The sequence below is a fragment of the Pseudophryne corroboree genome (genome assembly GCF_028390025.1).
Source record: "Pseudophryne corroboree isolate aPseCor3 chromosome 7 unlocalized genomic scaffold, aPseCor3.hap2 SUPER_7_unloc_8, whole genome shotgun sequence".
NCBI classification, from domain to species: domain Eukaryota; kingdom Metazoa; phylum Chordata; class Amphibia; order Anura; family Myobatrachidae; genus Pseudophryne; species Pseudophryne corroboree.
This window is the reverse complement of record NW_026967617.1, coordinates 16409-30290: the sequence shown is the minus strand read 5'-3', so window position 1 is coordinate 30290 and position 13882 is coordinate 16409. Positions and strand designations below refer to the sequence as shown.

The 13882-nt window shown below is 44.4% G+C and overlaps 9 non-coding genes across 9 annotated transcripts; all 9 read right to left on the bottom strand.

Moving 5' to 3' along the window:
• Nucleotides 1-105: 105 nt before the first annotated feature.
• On the bottom strand, nucleotides 106-269 carry LOC134987248 (U1 spliceosomal RNA). Its single transcript, XR_010192945.1, has one exon. It is a non-coding gene; the product is annotated as a U1 spliceosomal RNA (small nuclear RNA).
• A 671-nt stretch (nucleotides 270-940) lies between these two features.
• Nucleotides 941-1103, bottom strand: LOC134987204 (U1 spliceosomal RNA). Its single transcript, XR_010192904.1, has one exon. It is a non-coding gene; the product is annotated as a U1 spliceosomal RNA (small nuclear RNA).
• Nucleotides 1104-1255: 152 nt separating this feature from the next.
• Nucleotides 1256-1419, bottom strand: LOC134987197 (U1 spliceosomal RNA). The gene has a single exon (XR_010192897.1). It is a non-coding gene; the product is annotated as a U1 spliceosomal RNA (small nuclear RNA).
• Nucleotides 1420-2090: 671 nt separating this feature from the next.
• LOC134987206 (U1 spliceosomal RNA) lies at nucleotides 2091-2253 on the bottom strand. Its single transcript, XR_010192906.1, has one exon. It is a non-coding gene; the product is annotated as a U1 spliceosomal RNA (small nuclear RNA).
• Nucleotides 2254-2405: 152 nt separating this feature from the next.
• Nucleotides 2406-2569, bottom strand: LOC134987247 (U1 spliceosomal RNA). The gene has a single exon (XR_010192944.1). It is a non-coding gene; the product is annotated as a U1 spliceosomal RNA (small nuclear RNA).
• A 671-nt stretch (nucleotides 2570-3240) lies between these two features.
• On the bottom strand, nucleotides 3241-3403 carry LOC134987203 (U1 spliceosomal RNA). The gene has a single exon (XR_010192903.1). It is a non-coding gene; the product is annotated as a U1 spliceosomal RNA (small nuclear RNA).
• A 152-nt stretch (nucleotides 3404-3555) lies between these two features.
• LOC134987246 (U1 spliceosomal RNA) lies at nucleotides 3556-3719 on the bottom strand. Its single transcript, XR_010192943.1, has one exon. It is a non-coding gene; the product is annotated as a U1 spliceosomal RNA (small nuclear RNA).
• A 671-nt stretch (nucleotides 3720-4390) lies between these two features.
• Nucleotides 4391-4553, bottom strand: LOC134987205 (U1 spliceosomal RNA). The gene has a single exon (XR_010192905.1). It is a non-coding gene; the product is annotated as a U1 spliceosomal RNA (small nuclear RNA).
• Nucleotides 4554-4705: 152 nt separating this feature from the next.
• LOC134987263 (U1 spliceosomal RNA) lies at nucleotides 4706-4869 on the bottom strand. Its single transcript, XR_010192959.1, has one exon. It is a non-coding gene; the product is annotated as a U1 spliceosomal RNA (small nuclear RNA).
• Nucleotides 4870-13882: the final 9013 nt, after the last annotated feature.

Sequence of the window (13882 nt, the reverse complement as noted above, 5' to 3'; positions counted from 1 at the left end):
TAAGTGAAGGAGATCCAACTGAGACAGCACAAGGGAACTCTCGAAAGAAGAACAAGGCTAGAGGAAGATCTGAGACAAAGAAATCTGACTTTTACCAGAGCTGACCAGAGGAAAGCACAAACACAGTCCCCCACTACCACAAATAATGCAGTCGAGTTTCCCACATTTGGGGAAATCATAGGGGTCAGCATACCCAGAATGCAATGAATGAACCTCACCCTGGGAGAACAATCTTCATGACCATGGTATCTCCTATGCAAAATAAGTATGATTTGGGACAGGGCTGGGGAGGGCCGCTGCTCAGGCACATCTCTGTCAAGTAAAGGAGATTCAACTGAGGCAGCACAAGGGAACTCTCATCTGGGGACAACAACTGCAGGGAGAACACATATTTTAAGATGAACATGGGAGGGCAGAAGGCCGCCTAATACTGAAGCACCCCCAAACAACAAACCAAATGCAACAACTAGTGCAAGCATTCCTGGGGGAAGGCCTGCAGCAGATGGATTTGCATATGGTGATGTCATCCAAGCAGTGGGTCAAAGTTGGCTTAAACACTCGTCTGCATATGAAAAGAGAAAAGGGGTATGCAGGGCATGGCGGCCTTTTGCGGCGCTTGGATGACCCCTAGTTCGCATTAAACACCTCCACCCTCCTTCGGTGTGGGGCTCATGTTGGCTATGCCCCAGCCCCTGAAGCATTCAAGCTGATTTCTTGCAGCAGCTGGGCACTGTAACAGCTCCAGAGCTGCTCTGTAAGGCAAGTAAAAGGGTGTGGGCCCTGCAGCACTACCTGTAGTTCGCATTGTGTGTTGGAAGGCACAAATTAAGCAGACGGGAGAAGTCAGAATAATGCGCAAGGGCATAGAAGGGAACGGCTCAAGAAAAGAGAAGTGGAAACAGACAGCAAAATAGGCTGGAGAGAGACCTGAGACAAAGAGATCTGAATTATACGAGAGCCGACCAGAGGAAACACAAATTATGCAGTCAAGTGTCCCACATTTGGGGAAATCACAGGAGCAGCACACCCAGAGTGCAATGGGTGAGCCTTTCCCTGGGAGAAGCACCTTCCTGATCATATTATCTCACCTGGCAGGTAAGTAGGAGTGGGGCTAGAGCTGGGGAGGGTCGCTGCTCGGGCACCCCCCTGTCAAGTGAAGGAGATCCAACTGAGGCAGGACAAGGGAACTCTCGAAAGAAGAACAAGGCTAGAGGAAGATCTGAGACAAAGAAATCTGACTTTTACCAGAGCTGACCAGAGGAAAGCACAAACACAGTCCCCCACTACCACATAAAATGCAGTCGAGTTTCCCACATTTGTGGAAATCACAGGGGTCAGCATTCCCAGAATGCAATGAATGAACCTCACCCTGGGAGAACAATCTTCATGACCATGGTATCTCCTATACAAAATAAGTATGTTTTGGGATAGGGCTGGGGAGGGCCGCTGCTCAGGCACATCTCTGTCAAGTAAAGAAGATTCAACTGAGGCAGCACAAGGGAACTCTCATCTGGGGACAACAACTGCAGGGAGAACACATATTTTCAGATGAACATGGGAGGGCAGAAGGCTGCCTAATACTGAAGCACCCCCAAACAACAAACCAAATGCAACAACTAGTACAAGCATTCCTGGGGGAAGGTCTGCAGAAGACGGATTTGCATACGGTGATGTCATCCAAGCAGTGGGCCAAAATTGGCTGGAACCCTCATCTGCATATGAAAAGAGAAAAGGGGCATGCAGGGCATGGCGGCCTTTTGCGGCGCTTGGATGACCCCTAGTTCGCATTAAACACCTCCACCCTCCTTCGGTGTGGGGCTCATGTTGGCTATGCCCCAGCCCCTGAAGCATTCAAGCTGATTTCTTGCAGCAGCTGGGCACTGTAACAGCTCCAGAGCTGCTCTGTAAGGCAAGTAAAAGGGCGTGGGCCCTGCAGCACTACCTGTAGTTTGCATTGTGCGTTGGAAGGCACAAAGTAAGCAGACGGGAGAAGTCAGGATAGTGCGCAAGGGCATAGAAGGGAGCGGCTCAAGAAAAGAGAAGTGGAAACAGACAGCAAACTAGGCTGGAGAGAGACCTGAGACAAAGAGATCTGAATTATACGAGAGCCGACCAGGGGAAACACAAATTATGCAGTCAAGTTTCCCACATTTGGGGAAATCACAGGAGCAGCACACCCAGAGTGCAATGGGTGAGCCTTGCCCTGGGAGAAGCACCTTCATGATCATAGTATCTCACCTGGCAGGTAAGTAGGAGTTGGGCTAGAGCTGGGGAGGGTCACTGCTCGGGCACCCCCCTGTTAAGTGAAGGAGATCCAACTGAGACAGCACAAGGGAACTCTCGAAAGAGGAACAAGGCTAGAGGAAGATCTGAGACAAATAAATCTGACTTTTACCAGAGCTGACCAGAGGAAAGCACAAACACAGTCCCCCACTACCACAAATAATGCAGTCGAGTTTCCCACATTTGGGGAAATCATAGGGGTCAGCATACCCAGAATGCAATGAATGAACCTCACCCTGGGAGAACAATCTTCATGACCATGGTATCTCCTATGCAAAATAAGTATGATTTGGGACAGGGCTGGGGAGGGCCGCTGCTCAGGCACATCTCTGTCAAGTAAAGGAGATTCAACTGAGGCAGCACAAGGGAACTCTCATCTGGGGACAACAACTGCAGGGAGAACACATATTTTAAGATGAACATGGGAGGGCAGAAGGCCGCCTAATACTGAAGCACCCCCAAACAACAAACCAAATGCAACAACTAGTGCAAGCATTCCTGGGGGAAGGCCTGCAGCAGATGGATTTGCATATGGTGATGTCATCCAAGCAGTGGGTCAAAGTTGGCTTAAACACTCGTCTGCATATGAAAAGAGAAAAGGGGTATGCAGGGCATGGCGGCCTTTTGCGGCGCTTGGATGACCCCTAGTTCGCATTAAACACCTCCACCCTCCTTCGGTGTGGGGCTCATGTTGGCTATGCCCCAGCCCCTGAAGCATTCAAGCTGATTTCTTGCAGCAGCTGGGCACTGTAACAGCTCCAGAGCTGCTCTGTAAGGCAAGTAAAAGCGTGTGGGCCCTGCAGCACTACCTGTAGTTCGCATTGTGTGTTGGAAGGCACAAATTAAGCAGACGGGAGAAGTCAGGATAATGCGCAAGGGCATAGAAGGGAACGGCTCAAGAAAAGAGAAGTGGAAACAGACAGCAAACTAGGCTGGAGAGAGACCTGAGACAAAGAGATCTGAATTATACGAGAGCCGACCAGAGGAAACACAAATTATGCAGTCAAGTGTCCCACATTTGGGGAAATCACAGGAGCAGCACACCCAGAGTGCAATGGGTGAGCCTTTCCCTGGGAGAAGCACCTTCCTGATCATATTATCTCACCTGGCAGGTAAGTAGGAGTGGGGCTAGAGCTGGGGAGGGTCGCTGCTCGGGCACCCCCCTGTCAAGTGAAGGAGATCCAACTGAGGCAGCACAAGGGAACTCTCGAAAGAAGAACAAGGCTAGAGGAAGATCTGAGACAAAGAAATCTGACTTTTACCAGAGCTGACCAGAGGAAAGCACAAACACAGTCCCCCACTACCACAAATAATGCAGTCGAGTTTCCCACATTTGGGGAAATCACAGGGGTCAGCATACCCAGAATGCAATGACTGAACCTCACCCTGGGAGAACAATCTTCATGACCATGGTATCTCCTATGCAAAATAAGTATGATTTGGGATAGGGCTGGGGAGGGCCGCTGCTCAGGCACATCTCTGTCAAGTAAAGGAGATTCAACTGAGGCAGCACAAGGGAACTCTCATCTGGGGACAACAACTGCAGGGAGAACACATATTTTCAGATGAACATGGTAGGGCAGAATGCTGCCTAATACTGAAGCACCCCCAAACAACAAACCAAATGCAACAACTAGTGCAAGCATTCCTGGGGGAAGGCCTGCAGCAGATGGATTTGCATATGGTGATGTCATCCAAGCAGTGGGTCAAAGTTGGCTTCAACCCTCGTCTGCATATGAAAAGAGAAAAGGGGCGTGCAGGGCATGGCGGCCTTTTGCGGCGCTTGGATGACCCCTAGTTCGCATTAAACACCTCCACCCTCCTTCGGTGTGGGGCTCATGTTGGCTATGCCCCAGCCCCTGAAGCATTCAAGCTGATTTCTTGCAGCAGCTGGGCACTGTAACAGCTCCAGAGCTGCTCTGTAAGGCAAGTAAAAGGGCGTGGGCCCTGCAGCACTACCTGTAGTTTGCATTGTGCGTTGGAAGGCACAAAGTAAGCAGACGGGAGAAGTCAGGATAGTGCGCAAGGGCATAGAAGGGAGCGGCTCAAGAAAAGAGAAGTGGAAACAGACAGCAAACTAGGCTGGAGAGAGACCTGAGACAAAGAGATCTGAATTATACGAGAGCCGACCAGGGGAAACACAAATTATGCAGTCAAGTTTCCCACATTTGGGGAAATCACAGGAGCAGCACACCCAGAGTGCAATGGGTGAGCCTTGCCCTGGGAGAAGCACCTTCATGATCATAGTATCTCACCTGGCAGGTAAGTAGGAGTTGGGCTAGAGCTGGGGAGGGTCGCTGCTCGGGCACCCCCCTGTCAAGTGAAGGAGATCCAACTGAGGCAGCACAAGGGAACTCTCGAAAGAAGAACAAGGCTAGAGGAAAATCTGAGACAAATAAATCTGACTTTTACCAGAGCTGACCAGAGAAAAGCACAAACACAGTCCCCCACTACCACAAATAATGCAGTCGAGTTTCCCACATTTGGGGAAATCACAGGGGTCAGCATACCCAGAATGCAATGAATGAACCTCACCCTGGGAGAACAATCTTCATGAAAATGGTATCTCCTATGCAAAATAAGTATGATTTGGGATAGGGCTGGGGAGGGCCGCTGCTCAGGCACATCTCTGTCAAGTAAAGGAGATTCAACTGAGGCAGCACAAGGGAACTCTCATCTGGGGACAACAACTGCAGGGAGAACACATATTTTCAGATGAACATGGGAGGGCAGAAGGCTGCCTAATACTGAAGCACCCCCAAACAACAAACCAAATGCAACAACTAGTGCAAGCATTCCTGGGGGAAGGCCTGCAGCAGATGGATTTGCATATGGTGATGTCATCCAAGCAGTGGGTCAAAGTTGGCTTCAACCCTCGTCTGCATATGAAAAGAGAAAAGGGGCGTGCAGGGCATGGCGGCCTTTTGCGGCGCTTGGATGACCCCTAGTTCGCATTAAACACCTCCACCCTCCTTCGGTGTGGGGCTCATGTTGGCTATGCCCCAGCCCCTGAAGCATTCAAGCTGATTTCTTGCAGCAGCTGGGCACTGTAACAGCTTTAAAATTTTCATTCTAGTGTCCTTCGTTTGGGAGAAAAATGCAAAGGTACAAGACAGCTTTTCCTTAGCAATATCTCTCTTTTGCAAAGAGCTGCGCATTGGAAAATTTAGGGCTATGCCGTGTAGATGATGGCCTAACAGGAGGCTTTAAAATTTTCTTTCTAGTGTCCTTCGTTTGGGAGAAAAATGCAAAGGTACAAGACAGCTTTTCCTTGCCAATATCTCTCTTTTGCAAAGAGCTGCGCATTGGAAAATTCAGGGCTATGCCGTGTAGATGATGGCCTAACAGGAGGCTTTAAATTTTTCTTTCTAGTGTCCTTCGTTTGGGAGAAAAATGCAAAGGTACAAGACAGCTTTTCCTTGCCAATATCTCTCTTTTGCAAAGAGCTGCGCATTGGAAAATTCAGGGCTATGCCGTGTAGATGATGGCCTAACAGGAGGCTTTAAAATTTTCTTTCTAGTGTCCTTCGTTTGGGAGAAAAATGCAAAGGACAAGACAGCTTTTCCTTGCCAATATCTCTCTTTTGCAAAGAGTTACGCATTGGAAAATTCAGGGCTATACCGTGTAGATGAAGCACTAACAGGAGGCTTTAAAATTTTCATTCTAGTGTCCTTCGTTTGGGAGAAAAATGCAAAGGTACAAGACAGCTTTTCCTTGCCAATATCTCTCTTTTGCAAAGAGCTACGCATTGGAAAATTCAGGGCTATACCGTGTAGATGAAGCACTAACAGGAGGCTTTAAAATTTTCATTCTAGTGTCCTTCGTTTGGGAGAAAAATGCAAAGGTACAAGACAGCTTTTCCTTGCCAATATCTCTCTTTTGCAAAGAGCTGCGCATTGGAAAATTCAGGGCTATGCCGTGTAGATGATGGCCTAACAGGAGGCTTTAAATTTTTCTTTCTAGTGTCCTTCATTTGGGAGAAAAATGCAAAGGTACAAGACAGCTTTTCCTTGCCAATAACTCTCTTTTGCAAAGAGCTACGCATTGGAAAATTCAGGGCTATACCGTGTAGATGAAGCACTAACAGGGGGTTTTAAAATTTTCATTCTAGTGTCCTTCGTTTGGGAGAAAAATGCAAAGGTACAAGACAGCTTTTCCTTGCCAATATCTCTCTTTTGCAAAGAGCTACGCATTGGAAAATTCATGGCTATACCGTGTAGATGAAGCACTAACAGGAGGCTTTAACATTTTCATTCTAGTGTCCTTCGTTTGGGAGAAAAATGCAAAGGTACACGACAGCTTTTTCTTGCCAATATCTCTCTTTTGCAAAGAGCTGCGCATTGGAAAATTCAGGGCTATGCCGTGTAGATGATGGCCTAACAGGAGGCTTTAAAATTTTCTTTCTAGTGTCCTTCGTTTGGGAGAAAAATGTAAAGGTACAAGACAGCTTTTCCTTGCCAATATCTCTCTTTTGCAAAGAGCTGCGCATTGGAGAATTCAGGGCTATGTCGTGTAGATGATGGCCTAACAGGAGGCTTTAAAATTTTCTTTCTAGTGTCCTTCGTTTGGGAGAAAAATGCAAAGGTACAAGACAGCTTTTCCTTGCCAATATCTCTCTTTTGCAAAGAGCTGCGCATTGGAAAATTCAGGGCTATGTCGTGTAGATGATGGCCTAACAGGAGGCTTTAAAATTTTCATTCTAGTGTCCTTCGTTTGGGAGAAAAATGCAAAGGTACAAAACAGCTTTTTCTTAGCAATATCTCTCTTTTGCAAAGAGCTGCGCATTGGAAAATTCAGGGCTATGCCGTGTAGATGATGGCCTAACAGGAGGCTTTAAAATTTTCTTTCTAGTGTCCTTCGTTTGGGAGAAAAATGCAAAGGTACAAGACAGCTTTTCCTTGCCAATATCTCTCTTTTGCAAAGAGCTACGCATTGGAAAATTCAGGGCTATACCGTGTAGATGAAGCACTAACAGGAGGCTTTAAAATTTTCATTCTAGTGTCCTTCGTTTGGGAGAAAAATGCAAAGGTACAAGACAGCTTTTCCTTAGCAATATCTCTCTTTTGCAAAGAGCTGCGCATTGGAAAATTTAGGGCTATGCCGTGTAGATGATGGCCTAACAGGAGGCTTTAAAATTTTCTTTCTAGTGTCCTTCGTTTGGGAGAAAAATGCAAAGGTACAAGACAGCTTTTCCTTGCCAATATCTCTCTTTTGCAAAGAGCTGCGCATTGGAAAATTCAGGGCTATGCCGTGTAGATGATGGCCTAACAGGAGGCTTTAAAATTTTCTTTCTAGTGTCCTTCGTTTGGGAGAAAAATGCAAAGGTACAAGACAGCTTTTCCTTGCCAATATCTCTCTTTTGCAAAGAGCTGCGCATTGGAAAATTCAGGGCTATGCCGTGTAGATGATGGCCTAACAGGAGGCTTTAAAATTTTCTTTCTAGTGTCCTTCGTTTGGGAGAAAAATGCAAAGGACAAGACAGCTTTTCCTTGCCAATATCTCTCTTTTGCAAAGAGTTACGCATTGGAAAATTCAGGGCTATACCGTGTAGATGAAGCACTAACAGGAGGCTTTAAAATTTTCATTCTAGTGTCCTTCGTTTGGGAGAAAAATGCAAAGGTACAAGACAGCTTTTCCTTGCCAATATCTCTCTTTTGCAAAGAGCTACGCATTGGAAAATTCAGGGCTATACCGTGTAGATGAAGCACTAACAGGAGGCTTTAAAATTTTCATTCTAGTGTCCTTCGTTTGGGAGAAAAATGCAAAGGTACAAGACAGCTTTTCCTTGCCAATATCTCTCTTTTGCAAAGAGCTGCGCATTGGAAAATTCAGGGCTATGCCGTGTAGATGATGGCCTAACAGGAGGCTTTAAATTTTTCTTTCTAGTGTCCTTCATTTGGGAGAAAAATGCAAAGGTACAAGACAGCTTTTCCTTGCCAATAACTCTCTTTTGCAAAGAGCTACGCATTGGAAAATTCAGGGCTATACCGTGTAGATGAAGCACTAACAGGGGGTTTTAAAATTTTCATTCTAGTGTCCTTCGTTTGGGAGAAAAATGCAAAGGTACAAGACAGCTTTTCCTTGCCAATATCTCTCTTTTGCAAAGAGCTACGCATTGGAAAATTCATGGCTATACCGTGTAGATGAAGCACTAACAGGAGGCTTTAACATTTTCATTCTAGTGTCCTTCGTTTGGGAGAAAAATGCAAAGGTACAAGACAGCTTTTTCTTGCCAATATCTCTCTTTTGCAAAGAGCTGCGCATTGGAAAATTCAGGGCTATGCCGTGTAGATGATGGCCTAACAGGAGGCTTTAAAATTTTCTTTCTAGTGTCCTTCGTTTGGGAGAAAAACGTAAAGGTACAAGACAGCTTTTCCTTGCCAATATCTCTCTTTTGCAAAGAGCTGCGCATTGGAGAATTCAGGGCTATGTCGTGTAGATGATGGCCTAACAGGAGGCTTTAAAATTTTCTTTCTAGTGTCCTTCGTTTGGGAGAAAAATGCAAAGGTACAAGACAGCTTTTCCTTGCCAATATCTCTCTTTTGCAAAGAGCTGCGCATTGGAAAATTCAGGGCTATGTCGTGTAGATGATGGCCTAACAGGAGGCTTTAAAATTTTCATTCTAGTGTCCTTCGTTTGGGAGAAAAATGCAAAGGTACAAAACAGCTTTTTCTTAGCAATATCTCTCTTTTGCAAAGAGCTGCGCATTGGAAAATTCAGGGCTATGCCGTGTAGATGATGGCCTAACAGGAGGCTTTAAAATTTTCTTTCTAGTGTCCTTCGTTTGGGAGAAAAATGCAAAGGTACAAGACAGCTTTTCCTTGCCAATATCTCTCTTTTGCAAAGAGCTACGCATTGGAAAATTCAGGGCTATACCGTGTAGATGAAGCACTAACAGGAGGCTTTAAAATTTTCATTCTAGTGTCCTTCGTTTGGGAGAAAAATGCAAAGGTACAAGACAGCTTTTCCTTGCCAATATCTCTCTTTTGCAAAGAGCTACGCATTGGAAAATTCAGGGCTATACCGTGTAGATGAAGCACTAACAGGAGGCTTTAAAATTTTCATTCTAGTGTCCTTCGTTTGGGAGAAAAATGCAAAGGTACAAGACAGCTTTTCCTTGCCAATATCTCTCTTTTGCAAAGAGCTGCGCATTGGAAAATTCAGGGCTATGCCGTGTAGATGATGGCCTAACAGGAGGCTTTAAATTTTTCTTTCTAGTGTCCTTCATTTGGGAGAAAAATGCAAAGGTACAAGACAGCTTTTCCTTGCCAATAACTCTCTTTTGCAAAGAGCTACGCATTGGAAAATTCAGGGCTATACCGTGTAGATGAAGCACTAACAGGGGGTTTTAAAATTTTCATTCTAGTGTCCTTCGTTTGGGAGAAAAATGCAAAGGTACAAGACAGCTTTTCCTTGCCAATATCTCTCTTTTGCAAAGAGCTACGCATTGGAAAATTCATGGCTATACCGTGTAGATGAAGCACTAACAGGAGGCTTTAACATTTTCATTCTAGTGTCCTTCGTTTGGGAGAAAAATGCAAAGGTACAAGACAGCTTTTTCTTGCCAATATCTCTCTTTTGCAAAGAGCTGCGCATTGGAAAATTCAGGGCTATGCCGTGTAGATGATGGCCTAACAGGAGGCTTTAAAATTTTCTTTCTAGTGTCCTTCGTTTGGGAGAAAAATGTAAAGGTACAAGACAGCTTTTCCTTGCCAATATCTCTCTTTTGCAAAGAGCTGCGCATTGGAGAATTCAGGGCTATGTCGTGTAGATGATGGCCTAACAGGAGGCTTTAAAATTTTCTTTCTAGTGTCCTTCGTTTGGGAGAAAAATGCAAAGGTACAAGACAGCTTTTCCTTGCCAATATCTCTCTTTTGCAAAGAGCTGCGCATTGGAAAATTCAGGGCTATGTCGTGTAGATGATGGCCTAACAGGAGGCTTTAAAATTTTCATTCTAGTGTCCTTCGTTTGGGAGAAAAATGCAAAGGTACAAAACAGCTTTTTCTTAGCAATATCTCTCTTTTGCAAAGAGCTGCGCATTGGAAAATTCAGGGCTATGCCGTGTAGATGATGGCCTAACAGGAGGCTTTAAAATTTTCTTTCTAGTGTCCTTCGTTTGGGAGAAAAATGCAAAGGTACAAGACAGCTTTTCCTTGCCAATATCTCTCTTTTGCAAAGAGCTACGCATTGGAAAATTCAGGGCTATACCGTGTAGATGAAGCACTAACAGGAGGCTTTAAAATTTTCATTCTAGTGTCCTTCGTTTGGGAGAAAAATGCAAAGGTACAAGACAGCTTTTCCTTAGCAATATCTCTCTTTTGCAAAGAGCTGCGCATTGGAAAATTTAGGGCTATGCCGTGTAGATGATGGCCTAACAGGAGGCTTTAAAATTTTCTTTCTAGTGTCCTTCGTTTGGGAGAAAAATGCAAAGGTACAAGACAGCTTTTCCTTGCCAATATCTCTCTTTTGCAAAGAGCTGCGCATTGGAAAATTCAGGGCTATGCCGTGTAGATGATGGCCTAACAGGAGGCTTTAAAATTTTCTTTCTAGTGTCCTTCGTTTGGGAGAAAAATGCAAAGGTACAAGACAGCTTTTCCTTGCCAATATCTCTCTTTTGCAAAGAGCTGCGCATTGGAAAATTCAGGGCTATGCCGTGTAGATGATGGCCTAACAGGAGGCTTTAAAATTTTCTTTCTAGTGTCCTTCGTTTGGGAGAAAAATGCAAAGGACAAGACAGCTTTTCCTTGCCAATATCTCTCTTTTGCAAAGAGTTACGCATTGGAAAATTCAGGGCTATACCGTGTAGATGAAGCACTAACAGGAGGCTTTAAAATTTTCATTCTAGTGTCCTTCGTTTGGGAGAAAAATGCAAAGGTACAAGACAGCTTTTCCTTGCCAATATCTCTCTTTTGCAAAGAGCTACGCATTGGAAAATTCAGGGCTATACCGTGTAGATGAAGCACTAACAGGAGGCTTTAAAATTTTCATTCTAGTGTCCTTCGTTTGGGAGAAAAATGCAAAGGTACAAGACAGCTTTTCCTTGCCAATATCTCTCTTTTGCAAAGAGCTGCGCATTGGAAAATTCAGGGCTATGCCGTGTAGATGATGGCCTAACAGGAGGCTTTAAATTTTTCTTTCTAGTGTCCTTCATTTGGGAGAAAAATGCAAAGGTACAAGACAGCTTTTCCTTGCCAATAACTCTCTTTTGCAAAGAGCTACGCATTGGAAAATTCAGGGCTATACCGTGTAGATGAAGCACTAACAGGGGGTTTTAAAATTTTCATTCTAGTGTCCTTCGTTTGGGAGAAAAATGCAAAGGTACAAGACAGCTTTTCCTTGCCAATATCTCTCTTTTGCAAAGAGCTACGCATTGGAAAATTCATGGCTATACCGTGTAGATGAAGCACTAACAGGAGGCTTTAACATTTTCATTCTAGTGTCCTTCGTTTGGGAGAAAAATGCAAAGGTACAAGACAGCTTTTTCTTGCCAATATCTCTCTTTTGCAAAGAGCTGCGCATTGGAAAATTCAGGGCTATGCCGTGTAGATGATGGCCTAACAGGAGGCTTTAAAATTTTCTTTCTAGTGTCCTTCGTTTGGGAGAAAAACGTAAAGGTACAAGACAGCTTTTCCTTGCCAATATCTCTCTTTTGCAAAGAGCTGCGCATTGGAGAATTCAGGGCTATGTCGTGTAGATGATGGCCTAACAGGAGGCTTTAAAATTTTCTTTCTAGTGTCCTTCGTTTGGGAGAAAAATGCAAAGGTACAAGACAGCTTTTCCTTGCCAATATCTCTCTTTTGCAAAGAGCTGCGCATTGGAAAATTCAGGGCTATGTCGTGTAGATGATGGCCTAACAGGAGGCTTTAAAATTTTCATTCTAGTGTCCTTCGTTTGGGAGAAAAATGCAAAGGTACAAAACAGCTTTTTCTTAGCAATATCTCTCTTTTGCAAAGAGCTGCGCATTGGAAAATTCAGGGCTATGCCGTGTAGATGATGGCCTAACAGGAGGCTTTAAAATTTTCTTTCTAGTGTCCTTCGTTTGGGAGAAAAATGCAAAGGTACAAGACAGCTTTTCCTTGCCAATATCTCTCTTTTGCAAAGAGCTACGCATTGGAAAATTCAGGGCTATACCGTGTAGATGAAGCACTAACAGGAGGCTTTAAAATTTTCATTCTAGTGTCCTTCGTTTGGGAGAAAAATGCAAAGGTACAAGACAGCTTTTCCTTAGCAATATCTCTCTTTTGCAAAGAGCTGCGCATTGGAAAATTCAGGGCTATGCCGTGTAGATGATGGCCTAACAGGAGGCTTTAAAATTTTCTTTCTAGTGTCCTTCGTTTGGGAGAAAAATGCAAAGGTACAAGACAGCTTTTCCTTGCCAATATCTCTCTTTTGCAAAGAGCTGCGCATTGGAAAATTCAGGGCTATGTCGTGTAGATGAAGCCCTAACAGGAGGCTTTAAAATTTTCATTCTAGTGTCCTTCGTTTGGGAGAAAAATGCAAAGGTACAAAACAGCTTTTTCTTAGCAATATCTCTCTTTTGCAAAGAGCTGCGCATTGGAAAATTCAGGGCTATGCCGTGTAGATGATGGCCTAACAGGAGGCTTTAAAATTTTCTTTCTAGTGTCCTTCGTTTGGGAGAAAAATGCAAAGGTACAAGACAGCTTTTCCTTGCCAATATCTCTCTTTTGCAAAGAGCTACGCATTGGAAAATTCAGGGCTATACCGTGTAGATGAAGCACTAACAGGAGGCTTTAAAATTTTCATTCTAGTGTCCTTCGTTTGGGAGAAAAATGCAAAGGTACAAGACAGCTTTTCCTTAGCAATATCTCTCTTTTGCAAAGAGCTGCGCATTGGAAAATTCAGGGCTATGCCGTGTAGATGATGGCCTAACAGGAGGCTTTAAAATTTTCTTTCTAGTGTCCTTCGTTTGGGAGAAAAATGCAAAGGTACAAGACAGCTTTTCCTTGCCAATATCTCTCTTTTGCAAAGAGCTGCGCATTGGAAAATTCAGGGCTATACCGTGTAGATGAAGCCCTAACAGGAGGCTTTAAAATTTTCATTCTAGTGTCCTTCGTTTGGGAGAAAAATGCAAAGGTACAAGACAGCTTTTCCTTGCCAATATCTCTCTTTTGCAAAGAGCTGCGCATTGGAAAATTCAGGGCTATGCCGTGTAGATGATGGCCTAACAGGAGGCTTTAAAATGTTCTTTCTAGTGTCCTTCGTTTGGGAGAAAAATGCAAAGGTACAAAACAGCTTTTCCTTGCCAATATCTCTCTTTTGCAAAGAGCTGCGCATTGGAAAATTCAGGGCTATGCCGTGTAGATGATGGCCTAAAATGAGGCTTTAAAATTTTCTTTCTAGTGTCCTTCGTTTGGGAGAAAAATGCAAAGGTACAAGACAGCTTTTCCTTGCCAATATCTCTCTTTTGCAAAGAGCTGCGCATTGGAAAATTCAGGGCTATACCGTGTAGATGAAGCACTAACAGGAGGCTTTAAAATTTTCTTTCTAGTGTCCTTCGTTTGGGAGAAAAATGCAAAGGTACAAGACAGCTTATCCTTGCCAATATTTCTCTTTTGCAAAGAGCTGCGCATTGGAAAAT